Source organism: Papilio xuthus, unplaced genomic scaffold (assembly GCF_000836235.2).
Source record: "Papilio xuthus unplaced genomic scaffold, Pxut_1.1 DF824992.1, whole genome shotgun sequence".
Classification (NCBI taxonomy): domain Eukaryota; kingdom Metazoa; phylum Arthropoda; class Insecta; order Lepidoptera; family Papilionidae; genus Papilio; species Papilio xuthus.
Genome location: NW_013533657.1, coordinates 5,815,381 through 5,831,275, shown reverse-complemented (window position 1 = coordinate 5,831,275; position 15,895 = coordinate 5,815,381). Strand labels below are relative to the sequence as shown.

Here is a 15,895-nt window from a genome sequence, read left to right as displayed (position 1 = left end):
GAGGCAATATTTTTTTTCTCTCGTTGAAATTCGTGTTATTTATTGCGTCCCTGTAAAATATTACGTGTTTCCAGAAGCATATTGTACGCGTGAATAACGGCTCGCATTGGTGCTTTTTATGATGCTTGAATTACTAAAATCTCAATTTAACATTTTTTTAATGGAACTTAAATACTATGTGAAATAAACATTAATAAGTTTTGTACACATTCTCATTTTTTTATTCATGAACATTTCCTTTTGGTGCTTTGTGTCTTTACACACGTCTTGGTTAAGTGCATATTTTAAATAAGCGACTAGCCACACGAGTCCGGAAACTTGTGGTTATCATTATGTGTAGCAGTTGTAGTCGCAATCGTGGAAATAAACCGACTGACTATTTGCAGAAAGTCGCATGCGGCTAGTTGCTAAACGTAAATAGGCATATATATGCTGGATAACGCATAATAACAAATAGACGCGATATTAAAATTGATTTTTCCATGTCCAACAGTATAATTAAGCACTGCCTGTTGAGTTTGCTGACCTAAAAAAAAATTGGGCGATGTTGAAAGTTCAAAAACATTTTCTAAAGTGAAGCTTAATTCAACTTTTCTCATTAAAGTTTATGTTAATTACGAAGTTTAAAAAAGTTGTGTCTACTTAAGATAACATAAAAAAAGTTGTGGTTAAGAATTTTCATAGTTCCTTTGTAACGTCGCGAGTCCTGCGTAGACATATTGATTATTCGCTAACTTGTTTGTTACCGCCATCTATGTACCTCAACGCTGTACTACGAGGACAATTCACCTTCCATTGTAAGACGCATAAAACTACATAAAAATAAATTAACTCTTTTATAAATTAATTTTTGATAATTATTAAATGTTATAAAAATTAAGAAAATTTTTTATCAAGTAATGCATTATTCATTTCGCTTTATAAGTAATAGGAAGAAAAGAATCAAGGGTACTTAATATTAAGATTGCAAAAAAACCAAATGCAGTTTTATTATTTTAATGGAATAATAGTTGATAATATTCTATTATGAATACTGTCCATGTAAAAGTTGACTCTACATACTGTCACATTTGTTAACGTGATGACAATGTTTCGGGACCAGAGTATCCCTGAAAAAAATCAATATCCTGCGGGACTAGTTGCGATATTGAGAGCTTTAAGCACAGGGGGTGTAGCTCAAATGGTAGAGCGCTCGTTTAGCATACGAGAAGTACCGGGATCGATACTCGGCACCTCCAATTCTTTTTTTTAAATATCTCATATAGACAAATAAAATTAATGTTTGTTTAACCATGATTTGTTCTCAAAATGGACAGTTAGATTTGATGAAACGTTCATCTAATAAAAAGTTATAAAAACTTTACAAGTTCAAATCTAAGTTCAATAAAAAATTTCGCTCAGATTTTTATTGAGATTAATGTTTATAGTAACTCAATTACATATAAAAAAATGATAAGATAGCTGTTTCAGAATATTTTAAAATGTAAATAGAAATTTTGTTTCAAAAAAAAATTAATATAATTTGGTTATGAAAATACGTTGTAATGTTTACGAAGCTTTGAATTATTGATTTCGCACCGCCTGCCTGGAATCACCTATGACCGCAAACATGATTTCCTGCAACACGTATTTAATTTTACACATAAGTAGTTGCAGTACATCCTACCAAAAGTTAATGTAACGCATCAAATATTAATGCTACGAAGATCTACAAAATTGATAATTGAGTTTTGTTGTTGCTAAAAATGTTTTGAAAAACGAAATGTTACTATTGTTAAGTTCTACAAATGTTTACACCATCGAAAAGTTCTTACAACTGCTACGCGTGTCTACATCGTTTTAATCATATTATCGAAATGTGCTACGAGCGTCTACGCCCTTATAACTAAAGTTTGTGGAAATGCTACGCGAGTCTACATCTAACCGTAGCTTCCTGAACAGGTCTACTAAAGATAGTAGTGCTACAAAAGGCTACAATTTTAAAAGTTGAGTTACGTATTGCAAGCCTTTATGATATTTTTGCTGTAGAGTTAAGAGTGACTACGCCATTGTAACCCAAGTTTTTACATGTGCTACGAGTATCTACGTCACAGTATACGGTAATGCTACGGGTATCTATATCAAGGTGTTTACGTTTTCTTACCTATAGTTTTCCAAAGTACTTAAGGTGACTATGAACGGTGCAAAATGAATCATATTTTTATACATATGATTGCATATATTCCGTGTTGTAAAATAATGGACGTAGTACTGTTTAACATTTATGAGTACGTAAGTACTCTACGCAGACGTGTGCCGGAGGCAAAGCTGTGGCGGTGCCATTCAAACAGAGCTGGATATTGCGATACAAAGTCAACCCTGAGGCGATGAGGCACGTAGGAAGGTATTAAGAATTCTGCGTAGTCAACAATTTTTATGTTATAACTTTGAAACTTGAAAGTAACAACCTTCGCTGTTCTAATTAAAAATAATTAAATTCACTGAATTTCAGTGTATTGTAAGTAATTTTTATCTATATATTGTAACCATTGTAAAATATTTTGCGTAAAATCTTTTGATAAATATTCCAGTATCATCATCATCATCAGCTCACTATACGTCCCCACCGAGGGGCTCGGAGCCTACCCTAAGTTAAGGATAATTATGCCATAATTATTCCAACATAATTTTATGGAAATATCAACTTAAAATAGAAGCCTGTTTAATGGCGGATTACTAAACAGCTATACAAAAATGTAATTTCTTTTTTTTAAGATAAAATAAATGAGATAGAAACTATAAGAAAGGTAGAAATATACAAAAAATTGTAGACAACAAAAAAAGACAAAAGTTATCTTGGAGTCTTACTTTGTTTCTCATCCAATATCGAGTAGAAGAGAGTTTTTCTATCTAAACATTTGCAGTAAATTACTCAGTGTTTGTTTATAGGCGGATCACGTACTAAGATGAATACGATATATTTTCAGTCAACTCACACGTTCTTGTATTCAATTAAGGTGTCTAGAAGAAAATGAAAACGATATTATTAGGTTGGGAAAAAATCCATTATTTTCATGTCAATTTTGTCATATTTTTGTTATAATAAAATAAATATGCATTATTAAACATATGTAAACGTAACTAAAGCCGTTTTTGGATAAGTCTGATGAACGTACCTTCCGTAGGCATAATTTTAGTAATCTTTCTTCTAAGGAAAGGTTGGGAAGTTGTAATAGATTTGATGAAAGAGAGAACGTAAATGAAAAGGGACATATCCTTTCTCTGCGTCTCCTCCTCCGTCGAATAAAAGTAATTGCGGAAATAAATAAAATTGCGGTTACACATAAATTGACTTCAAAAAATAAAAACTAATTTCTTTACAGTTGTGATATCATCACTGAATGTATTCAATTACTTAATGGATCCTTTGTACATAAGCTGCGGGGATTAACAATTGCTGGCCCTTTCACACGAGGGTAGAACAGAAAGTAGTTCAGTATGACAATAGAGTACTCCTACAGTTTGAATATAGACGACAACACAGAGCAGTGGGCCTAGCACGAATATTTGGGACGTTATCGTATCGTTAAGTACAAAAATTTGCGCAGCGCCCCCTATCGACCGTGAATTACATCAAAAATCTCGACGATATGAATTCGATTGTCACAAATATTCCTACTGGGCCTACTGTACTGTGTTGACAGTTTGTGCGGATCTAGCTCTGCACTATTCCACTGTATCACTGTTTTACCGCCGTGTGAAATAAGCCTTACACGATGACTAGTTTGCCCATCTGATAGATTACCAATGACTGCCATGATAGCTTCACCGTTTGTGTGCATTTCTCGTCGCTTTTTTTCCTTTTAAACAAATTGAAAATAGTGCTAGTGTTATACTACTTCGTACATAAGTATATTATATGTTCTAATTGCGAAGTATCGCAATTAGAACATATCTATAATGCAATACTAAATGTACTCTTCTTGTATTCATTTTAATCTTACTAATTCCATATATTTTTAATATCTTACTATCTTATCTTACTAATATTATAAATGCGAATGTTAAGATGGATGGATGTTTGTTTGTAGGTATCTTCAGAACGACTCAACGAATAGTTTTTACACGATAGCTTAATTTGGAATGGATGTAGAACATTCTCTAGAAGAACATTTAGGTTACAAGTGAAGTTTTTTTTTAATTTCGCGCGGATGGAGTCGCGTGGTATATAATAAAACAATTTAAGAGCATGATTTAACAAAAAAAATAGTATTTTTTAGTCCAGTTATGATGCAGTTATAGACAAAATTTTATTAAAACCCATTCAAAATGCCACTTCGTATTTTGAATGAATCCTTGTTTGAGCTCGACTCGTCAGTGAATGCTGACTATGTCGAAATGACGGCTTTCCAATATCCATCGCAATATTCATCGGTTCGGCGTTGTTTGAGGTTTTCATTAATTCAGACAATGTTTTAAAATCTATTTATTTTTTTATGAAATAAGCAGCGGGAACTAAAGAGTATTCTCCTCCCTTAGACATTTGCTACACCAGAGGTTCTACATATTTAGAAAAAAAAATATTTTAATAAACGTTTTAAAGGTTTGTGTATATTTTACAAAAAAGAAAAATAAATCCTTCTTACATTTACTTACTCCGCTGGCGCAGTGACTCAAAGTGGATCTTGTCCTCGATCTTTTAATATCGCCAAAAGTCGCCTGGCATTCTCTTGCCAGTCCATCGCTTGTAGCACCCGCAGGTCCAGCTCTACGGCGTCTCAAATCTTTCTTTTACTTTTGTGTATTTATACATTAAAGTCATATCAGTTACACAAACAGAAGTGCTACATTAAAGCAGTAATTAACTAAGTTAACTTCGCCGTTAACTTTCAATCTACAACTTTAAGTTCGTATTTCGGCGATGTCAAAATTCGCTGAGTAGGAAAGTAACACGCCGCGCAACGCCGGCCGGGACGTCGAACTTGTCGCAGCTGGGACTTTTAATAAAATTCCGTTTTGTGATGAAGAAAATTTGTTCCCATACGGTCTATTGAATTAACCTCCTACTTACAAATAAAATCATCACGACATATTTAGTTCGTATCTCTTCTGTATGTTTAAATTCCAAATGACTTACCCTAGTGTCTTGGCTATAGGGCCTTAATTAAAAAAATCAGTAAACGAAAAACATATTCACCATTGAAAAACATCACCCTTATCCTTATTACGTATTTTTAAATATTTTTTGTAAATGCAATTAGTGTATTTTTGATAAATATAATAAGTACTATTACATAAGACGAAAGTGGAACATTACACAACAAAGTGGCACCAAGTCGATGATATAACAAGTTAGATACGACGAGTCTGAAACTTTCCTCGCTTATTGCTCTCAAAACTTCCCCGTTGTCACTAGAGAAATAAAATGATAAAATGTCACACCTATATACTATACAAGCCGCGCCTGTGACTTTGTCCGCGTGAAGTACTGTCTTGGGTGACATTTGAATTTTTTAGGCTAACCTTTTCATCCCTCCTACACTGTGTACTTTTCATTTAAATCGGTTCAGTCATTTTTTCTTTCACATTTATAATATTAGTAAAGATAAGGACTATACTATTTTCGGACAATATGTTGTTTTTGTGTACTATGTAAGTACATAGAGATAAAATTATATATAACAGTAATATATGTAACTCTCTAAAGTCTTGTCAGTTTGTGTTTTAGACCATTTTCAACTGCTCATAAAATGTGGGACGCCGCTGCTGTATTAATTGTAACTTCATAATTGTTTTTGTTTAAAATCCCACATATATTCTTCCGTGTGAATCGTGAATTAAAATAAATATAATAAAAAAAAGTCACATAGTCCTTTAACAATAGAAAATAGTTTGCATTCAATTCGTTGAAAATTAAATTAAAGTCTGCAACAAAACTGGCTCGCAGCCAATGAACTTGAGCGTAGTAAATTCTTAAGCCGCTAGAGGTCGCCACTAATTCCATTTAGCTTTAAAAGATCGAATGAATAACCACAATAACGAACGCTACAAAAGTTATTTTTGGCATTGCTCTGAGCAGAAATCATAAGTGGTAGAAATAAAGATTTTTTTCCACCTTTTCCAGAAATCCATATAGAGAACTTTTTTGTATTTACGACTATTTTAGTTTTTATGGAAATTCATCATCATCAGCTCACTATACGTCAACACCGAGGGGCTCGGAGCCTACCCTAAGTTAAGGGTGATTAGGTCATAGTCAACCACGCTGGCCAAGTGCGGGTTGGTTGACTTCACACATATCTTTGAATTTCTTCTCAGATACGTGTAGGTTGCATCACGATGCTTTTCCTTCACCGTAAGCACGTCGGATAAATGTACATATGTAAATCGGAAATCGAAAAATACATTGGTACATGGCGGGATTCGAACCCTGCAGATTGCAAGTCGAATGCTTGACCCCTTAGCCACCGACGCTCTGGAACGCGATGGAAATTATGTAATTATAATTAAAAATCGATTTGCTTTGATCCACTGCTCATTTAACTGGAGTGCAGTATTCTAAAGCCGCATGGGAAATTGGGAACACGGCCTACATCAGTGTCGACAAAGGGTTTAATTAAATTTGGACAGCCGCGTGTGATGCCTGCGCTTTTGCGTTTAGCTTTCAAGTTAAATCGATTTCGTCAATTATAGATTAAAATCCATCCAATATTATTACCACTATTACCACTATTCATACTACAAACGCATCTAAAAATGGCATTATTGAAAAGAGAGAAGGTATAAGAATCATCCTCTATAAAAAAGATATACACAATAATTTGTTTTTCGAATATTCCAACAATGCAACTTATGGTGAGAGAAAAAGGCAAGACTAATCCGAACTTATTGGTTTAGAAAAGTTATAGATTGAGGTTTTCAATTCGTTTTAATTTCATGATAATACAGGAATAGAACAGTAATGATTTTTTTATTGTATACAAGCTATCGCCGGATTAAAATAACATAATTAGTTTCTTCTTAAGTTCTTCTACACTATGCCAATTTTTATCGAGATCAGTCCAGTCGTTCTGAAGATACCTCCAAAAAGAAACATCCATCCATCTATACATTAGTAAGATAATACAATAATACAAATATGTAAATTGTAAATAATTAATTCTTTTTTTAAATTGTATATAATATGTGTTTACTTTTAAATGTTGTTCCGATATATTACGAACGTATTTTTAAGTATTTATCTGCAATGCGTCTGACTGCAGGACCGCACTTCCGCACGCTGCGTGCACTATCACTCTGTACTTTATTAAGTTATTAAACATTTTATACTTAAGTTACTTATTTTCTACAAAATTACGAGGTTTTCTTTTAAATTCATTTTATGTTTTTAATGCAACGATAAATAACAAACAGGACAGGAGCAACGATGAGGTTTGAAATTGTTGACTAGTCCCAGGATTTTTTTACACAAAATTACTTAATATAACACCTTTGTATATAATTATAATAGCTATTTTAATTTTAGTGTTCAATAAGAAATAAATTATACTATATTTACAAACATAACAATAATACAAACAAATAACAGGACAGGCCAAACACAGAATAAATAAAACAATAGTTTGCGCTAGGACTTTTTGTTTAAACTTAGTACAATGATGGATTTCTTAGGTCTATGTAACTGACTATACCGTGACTTTTTTTAACAGAAGAAGGCAAACGAGCAGCGGAAACACAGAGGTGTTCAACGACGCCCGTAGACATCAGCAATACCAGAGGAACCGCAGATGCGTTGCCGGCCTTTGATGACGCTCGCTTCTTGAAAGACCCTACGTCGTAGCGATTTGGAAGGACTGTGAAAATATTGTAAATTAAGAAAGTGATTCTTAACTAAGTACTCATTTAGATAGTTTGTTTTTTTTAAAGTCTGATAAGTAAAATTACTGTATTTCTTCCAGTAAACTGTAAGTTTGTGTACAAGTTTCGATACGAACATTTGTTGTCTATACTTGAAGCTGGAACAAGGAATTTAATCCAACTTTTCTCATTTATTTCGCACTAAGTTAAAAACCTAAGCCGATGCAATCTGTTGTCAGCTGTCCCCAATCCGCTTTAAATTCAAGCTTTTGATGCACTTTGTTAGTACTGTTAGGGAGGATTAAAACGATTTAAACTACTTTTTTACGGCTCAATAAATTAAGGGGTAAAAAGGTATTTCGCTTTTAAAATACCTACTAGATATATTGCCTAAGGTTTAGCTAGGCGAAATATATAGTACCACGATATATCAGGTTAGCTTAGGAAAAGTCGTGTGCTTTTTTTTAATCACAGATGTTTATTTTTAAACTCTTGCAATGTTTTAGAGCCAAAAGCTAATAATGTTAAAAGTGTAATTCATGTCGCATATCAAATTATTATATTATAAGTTAAAAATTAATAATACCTCTTACATTTAATTAAATATTTTAGACCGAAAAACTTTTCCTGACATCATCAAAATCTTTTAGTTTTATTGAAATTGATCAACTGTTTTAAGAAATATTTTACAATTTACGAGTATTTTCTGAGAAAATTTAAAAAGTATTTCTTACCATACTACTTTTCTAAAATGTAATCAGGATGTAAAATACACTTTATAAAGGATAGTGTCTCTAAGCTTTGTATCTAGGTCAGTGAACGATGTTATCTTATAAGCGATTGGATTTAAGCCAAGAATCTTTTGCATAGACTTTAGATTTCAGTTAGATCGTGTGATATTTAGATTTTTATGACCTATCTATAGAAGGTTTATTTACATATTAAAATACAAGAATTGTACTGGAGTTTCAAATGTAAAAGTACAGATCTAACTTCTTGCTAATATAATAAATGCGAACGTGAGGATGGATGGATGTTTCTTTGAATGTATCTCTAGAACTGCTGCATGGATCTCGCTGAAATTTAGCATACACGTAGCACATAGTCTGGAAGAGCAGATAGAATATTAATATAGATTTTGTTTCGCTCGGATGCAGTCGCAGGCGACAGCTAGTGATGCATAAATAAAAAATGAAATAGAAATAATATAACTATAATAATAAACTAAAATATCTTAAGTACTAAGTGTAATACTAAGGATAACTAAGTTACAATAGATAAGAGGCTTTACTGGAGCTGCGCGAATTGGAAAAAGGCTTTCAATTTAATATCCGACTTAAAAGATTTTCTCTTTATTCTGCTTACTACATATCTACACTCGATGACAAAAGTAAGTAGCACAAAATTTTAATTTAAATTTCTTTTTAATTACTAATCTACTAAGAACAAATTTTTACGTTCTTGTTTTGTTGATTTTGATTATAAATTACTAGCTGTCGCCCTCGACTCTGTCTGCTCAAATACTTAAAAGAATAACTTAATACGTAGCCTATGTGTTCTTCCAGATTGTTCTACCCGTATGCAAACATTTCACCGAGATAAATTAAGCTTTTCTAGAGATACCTTCCATCAGAACATTCGCATTTATATTAGTAAGATGGTTGAAAATTGAAAAGGCGCCAAATAATCTTGATAATTAATTGGTACTTTACATGTTAAAGGGTAACCAGTCACCGTGTTACTGACATTGTCTTTTGTTCCGTATATTCTAATAGCTAAATTATACAGGGTGCAACTAAATGTCTAATTGCTACATTATACAGGGTGCAACTAAATGTACCTACATTGCAGACATAGTTAAGTCGGAAATTGAATATTCAAGCGAGGCGCAGTGCGGAAGTTAGTCTTATATTGGCGTTTGTGTCAACCCAATTTTTTACATCAAAGAGCGAGGTAACTTCTTTGTTAATCTGGATACTGGAAAGATTAAAAAGAAGCTCCATTTTAGTAAAAGGAACCGTATAGTTCAGTCCAAACAGAAACAGACTGGACTAGAATCTACAGATTGTAACTCGAATAACAAAATGTAACTTTTAATTGTGTTTACGTTTCAATAAACATTTTTGTTTAATCTTACTAATATTATAAATGCGAAAATTTATATGAATGGATGGATGTCTGTTTAAAGGTATCTCCAGAACGGTTACAAGGATCCGGCTGCAATTTTGCATAGTCGTGGAGCACAGTCTGGAAGAACATCTGGAAGAACACACAAGAACACATATTAAGTTTTTTTTTTAATTCAACGCAAACAGAGTCGCGGCTGACAGCTAGTTTAATATAAAGTTAAGAGAAAGGTAAGCTCGTATTTTAACGTTGCCGCTTCGATGAATTAAAAACTAATTGCTGGGAAATTAATTTTGCATTAATGTTAATAAAATACAGCGAGCGACTCGTTATTTCATCCGCGTAAACTCAACAACGGTTTTGTAATGTATATTTTAATTTGTGCCGTTCCATTTTACTCGCTTAATTACACAGGGAAAATAATTTTTACATTTTTTTTAATTCAGGGCGGATTTCATGACACATGTTAAACTAAATTGATATACGATTTGGATATTTTTTAATTACCGTCACTATTAAAGGTAGATTCAAAAAAAGTTAATCGAAATTTTCTTTTCAATCCAATTATTCTGTATTATCTTTCAAATAGGTAAATAAAACAAGATAATGTTTCCAGTGATAGTACTATAATTATTTCGTCAAACAACAATGTTAATCAATGAGTACGTTTTTTTTTGGAAACGAAACTATTTTTGTGATAATTGTTACTTTGACTCCATGAAGGTTTTATTCAAAATGGTGAGTATAATCAAAATTTACAAATTCTTATCGAAACAACAATGCTATTATATATACATTTCGAACATTGAACACATAATTAAGTAAATAATTTATTTATTTATAGTTTAAATTATTACATAATCCCTGCTAATGACCGGTATGGAGAACTTTAAGTTACACGCAGTGAATGACTAAGTGAGTTGTAAGTTGTACTATAATTTACAAAGTTACGTACATCAGACACCACTAAGTTATGACAGTGATGTGATTAATGTTTTATTAATTGTGTGATCAGAAATGTATATATATTATAATAATAAAATTAGAGTGTCTGTATGTAATATTGAAAAAACATTTTACGTACAAGTTGATACGTTGCTGATAGTGAAAAATCAATTTATAACATTATTTTCCGTCTGTCTGTATGTCTGTCGGGAAGGCTTCGTTTTGTCTGGTAATCACCGGAACGGCTGGAACGATTTTGACGGCACGTGGGCATATTATAGGTTAAGTTTTTTTTGTGCGTTGACGAAGTCGCGATCGATCGCTAGTTTATTAATGAAACGTTGTAAATGCTAATTATTTTTAACTGGAAAACATTTTTTTTATTTTATTTAGATTTATAGTAACGAAATAATATAACCTTATTTACAGCTTAAGCCTACATCAGTTGCCTGACATTTATTGGGGAGATCACCAATCTTTATTGATTGGGGTCTGATTTACAACGGTTGGCGAATTGTGTCAGATATTTAGAGTTACCTTTCGAGTCCGATTTATGTATTGTTTATTTGTCAAGTAAATTGGCAACATTTGATTTGTGTTACGATTTATCTAAACATTTTACGATTTAATATAAGTTACTTTTAATTATAAATGTTAATGTTTAGATGGATGTATGTTTGCTTGAATGTGTCTCCGGAGCGGCTTAACGGTTTTAATGAAATTTGACACACATGTAGAATATAGTCTTTAGGAACACATAAGCTACTTATTAAGTTTTTTTTAACTCCGCGCGGACGGAGTCGCGGGCGAAAACTATATGATATAAAATTCATATCTTGTACACGTTTCTCTTTAAAGAAAATCGTAGCTCTTATGTCTTATTTGTGCTGATAATTATTTATTTACGTTGCAATGTTAGAAAAGCAAAGCTTTAAAATTTTAAAGCTTATTTCTAATTCAAGAGAATAAGAAAATTACATTACCTAGACCTTGCTTGATATCTTTCTAGTATTTTTTTCATTCCATATCTTTCTCTAACACCCTCTATGTTAAACATAACAATAGCATTAAAGACTACGTAAGATACTGGCAAGATATTTTTGTGAATAGACAAAAAATATTTTATTTTAAAACACATGCTCAAATTTTTCATGTTTTAAAAGTAATACTCAATTCTATTTGAATATTCATTGGTTTTTAGTAGTCTACAAAATATACAGTTACCACAACTAACCTTAAATTTCTGTTGAACAATCACATAGAAATTACATTACTAATCTGGGAGAACACATAGGCTACTTACTAAGTTTTATAATCACGCATGGACGAAGACACTGACAAAAGCTAGTTTATTATAAACTAAAATAAACTCTGCAATGATTTATACAAAAGGATGATGAAATTAATTAATAAAGATGTTAACAGGATTACATTAGGTAAACGGAATGTATTAGCGCGGCCTAACGCGTATAGGTTAACTTCATAAATCTTCCAATGCGAAAGGTAAGGGAAGTCCTTTGTGATCTCAACCCGCTTAATTTCCCATCCCATTTGCAGGCAACCGCAATATATTTCCATAACAAAAGCTCAGCTTAGTCATAACTTGAACATATTAAAAGATTAGTAGATGCTATATTTTATTTTTCTACTTCTCCTAGTTCTACAGCCTTTTGTGGGCCTTGGCTTGGCCCAGCAACTTTTTCCACCTCAGTCTATCTCTTGCCGCGGACTTCCAATTTGCTATGTCAACTTTTTCGTGTCTCCATTTACGCCGTTATATTTTATTTTTACGCTCGCATATTTGAGATGTTATACGTCTTTAAATGGTAAAACGATTTCAATATTTATTTTGTATTTATGAAACACTACCTGTCGCCCGCAACTCCGTCCGCGAAGTGTTAAAAAAAACTTAATTAGTAGTCCTTCAAGACTATGTTCTACATCTATGCCAAATTTTAGCAAGATCCATGGAATCGTTCTAGAGATACCTTCTAACAATTATCCATCCATCCATCTAAACATTCGCATTTATAGTGTTAGATTGTGCATAAAATATAAAATTTGAAACATAAAGTTATTGCTTATTATCATACGAATATCACCCACTAGAGACTCATCGCAGCGTCCACGAGGTGTCTACTCGTCGTTAATGCGTCGACACCGGGCGAGGTCTTTAGTATGAGTAAAAATATTCATAACAAAGTCCAAACTAGTTATGAAATCACTGGCGTGTAATAAGTCGGCTTATAAAAAGTATTCAAAATATTCTTTACAAAATTCATGACAAAAGAAGTTGGTTGATCGATTACGAGTTAACTCAGAACGACAGCTGCAAAGTTTAATCGAATTAAGCAACTCCGTGACTAAATTGGATTTTGATTTTTATTTAATGAACTTTTTTATAAGTTTAAATTTTTTTGACAAAGTCGTCTGTGAATGCTTTTTAATAATTATTTTTCAGCGGCTTTACATCTTAGCTTGGTGAAGAACTTTAAATTAGGTTAAACTGTTGGTTACACAGATTAAAATCTCTATATAGAACATATTATCTTTGACGAAACAGAGATATTTAAAAAAAAAATTGTCTCAGAAACCCACGGTGAGAAGGTTTTAACAAAAGGTTTTCTTTTTCTACATTTTCCAAAATACATCTCAAAGTTTCTAAAATAATAATTATTTAGGTAATTTATAGTTACCCAGTACTTTACTTGGACATTGTTAAACAGGCTTTTAAAACAGTACAACAACCCTTATATTATTAATAGAATTCGGCGTAAAACTTGAATGAAATAGATGTTTGAAATTATGTTCGAGTAGAACATTTCAGTATAATTCTATAACACCCACGCAGTGTTGTCTAAATTGTAAGCGTAGAAATCCACTGCCGACGCACGTTATATAAAACATACTACCGTCCTTGTCATTCTCTATGAAAGAAAAGAGACGGCAATATATCTTAATTGCAAAAAGCAAGGCAGTGGAAGTTCACAGTAAGCGTGGGTGTAATACGACTGATTGCTCTGAGCGGATAGAGTGAAATGTTTTTGAATACATTCAAATTTCCAAGTATAAATTCTGAAACATTATTGTGTTTTGAAATAAACAAGATATTGTTATATTCCCTAATGGATCTGAACAAATTATTATTTTATAAAAGTACTTTTTATCTATAGCGTAAATTTTGTTATTTCTGTTACTACTGTTAGGAAGAAAATCCGACACTGTACTGTACCGACGGTGTATTGGCGCAACACTAGCCTTACTAAAATCCCCTCACTAATAATTCTGACATTTACTTTGTAACGCGCGCCATTCGCGCCAAAGGATTTTAACCAATGATGTCTAAGGCTGCCAGTCCACCAGAGCGGAGCGAGGCAGCGGAGCCGAGAAACGGACTAATGCGGAGTGGAGTTGCGTACTGTGACTGTCCACCGGAGCGGAGCGAGGCTGCGGAGCGGAGTGAGGAAGTAATGCGGAGCGGAGTTGCTGTGTTTTTACGTAGGCGATTTATGATTATATAAATGGATAAAAACGTTAATTCAAATACCATTCCAAAACAAACAAACAAAACCCAAGTGGGTCTTGGTCTCCGACACAACAGATCACAGATACGTGAAAATGATAAAGGATTGATTTCAGATGGCATACCGAAGTATTCCGCGAATCGTGGTAATGTTCATTTTTGCGACGAATCGTTTAAATTAACATAAAGATAATTTAATTTTAAAAGCACTTCGTTTATCCGATACGTTTCTGTTAAATCTACAGAATGAAATTAGAATTTTTATTCTAGAATTTTCAGGATAACTGAGTAATGACTTTGCCTGTTCGAATTTAAGTAAGAAATACGTTACTGAAGTTATTAGACAGAATTATTTATTTAAAATTAAAAAATATTTTTTTAAGGTAAGCTAGATAATATTATATGAATTTAGGTAAAACAACGATTGAATTTTATAAAATAATCAACTCATACATATCACTCATTTACCAATTAACGTAACGTTTCAAATTACCAAATGAAGTTCATTGACCTTAATATAAGTACTTGCTTGAAGCCAGTTTTAAACATTTTATTTTTCCATTTGACTTAATGTGCCAGTTAAAAATGCAAACTAAATGTTTATATAAGAAAACTTTAAACATAGAAAAAATGTTACATTAAAACATGTGAAATTTTAAATTAAAAATTTATACCATTTAAATTAAATTCGTGCGGTCTGCGAAAAAAACTCAATAAGTAAGAATTAAAAAATGCAAAGTTATTCGCCACTTTTACGCTAGCGTAAAATATTTGCATGAAGTTGCAACTACATGGATATTTTAATATGAAAATAACTTTTATATTTCGTATATTTTAAAGTAAAATTGTTACTTTTTGCAAATTATCTGTTTTCCTTTAAACTTTCAAAACACTTATATAATTTACGTTGCCGTTATTTTTAATCTCTTTGTAAATAATAGATATGTTCAGGTTAACATACAAATACATAAAAAATAGGTCAAAGATTATTTTGATACATCAATGAAAGGCATTGGCATGTTTTTTTATACTGGTGGGTTTCTAAGACCAACATCCGTATGAAACATATCTTTGTTTCAGTAACCAAAGTATTAATTTGATTACGTCACTAAAAAAAGTTTCACGCTATGAAATACAAGTCGCGTTTAATACTGGATGCATTTTCAAACAAAAGGACAGCGGCCACAAATTTCATATATTTAATAGCCACATAGTTATCAAAAGCCTCCTTTGTAACTAACAAATAATAAAGCGAGCAATTTCTATATGAAAATTATCAAAGCTCGGCTATTTATATCGTTAAATGAAATTTCGCAGAAATTCAAATTGTGAAATAATAAATATACCAATATTAAATTGAAATTATATTTTACGTATTTTGTTCATCCTTTTTTATTAAGTACTGAAATTCGTCCCGTTCCAGAATGTGTTATTAATGTTACAAATAGAAAAATCAATAACTTA

The 15,895-nt window shown here is 32.1% G+C and overlaps 1 non-coding gene across 1 annotated transcript; it reads left to right on the top strand.

The window, feature by feature from the left end:
- The first annotated feature begins 1,165 nt into the window (after positions 1 to 1,165).
- On the top strand, positions 1,166 to 1,238 carry TRNAA-AGC (transfer RNA alanine (anticodon AGC)). Its single transcript has one exon. It is a non-coding gene; the product is annotated as a tRNA-Ala (tRNA).
- Positions 1,239 to 15,895: the final 14,657 nt, after the last annotated feature.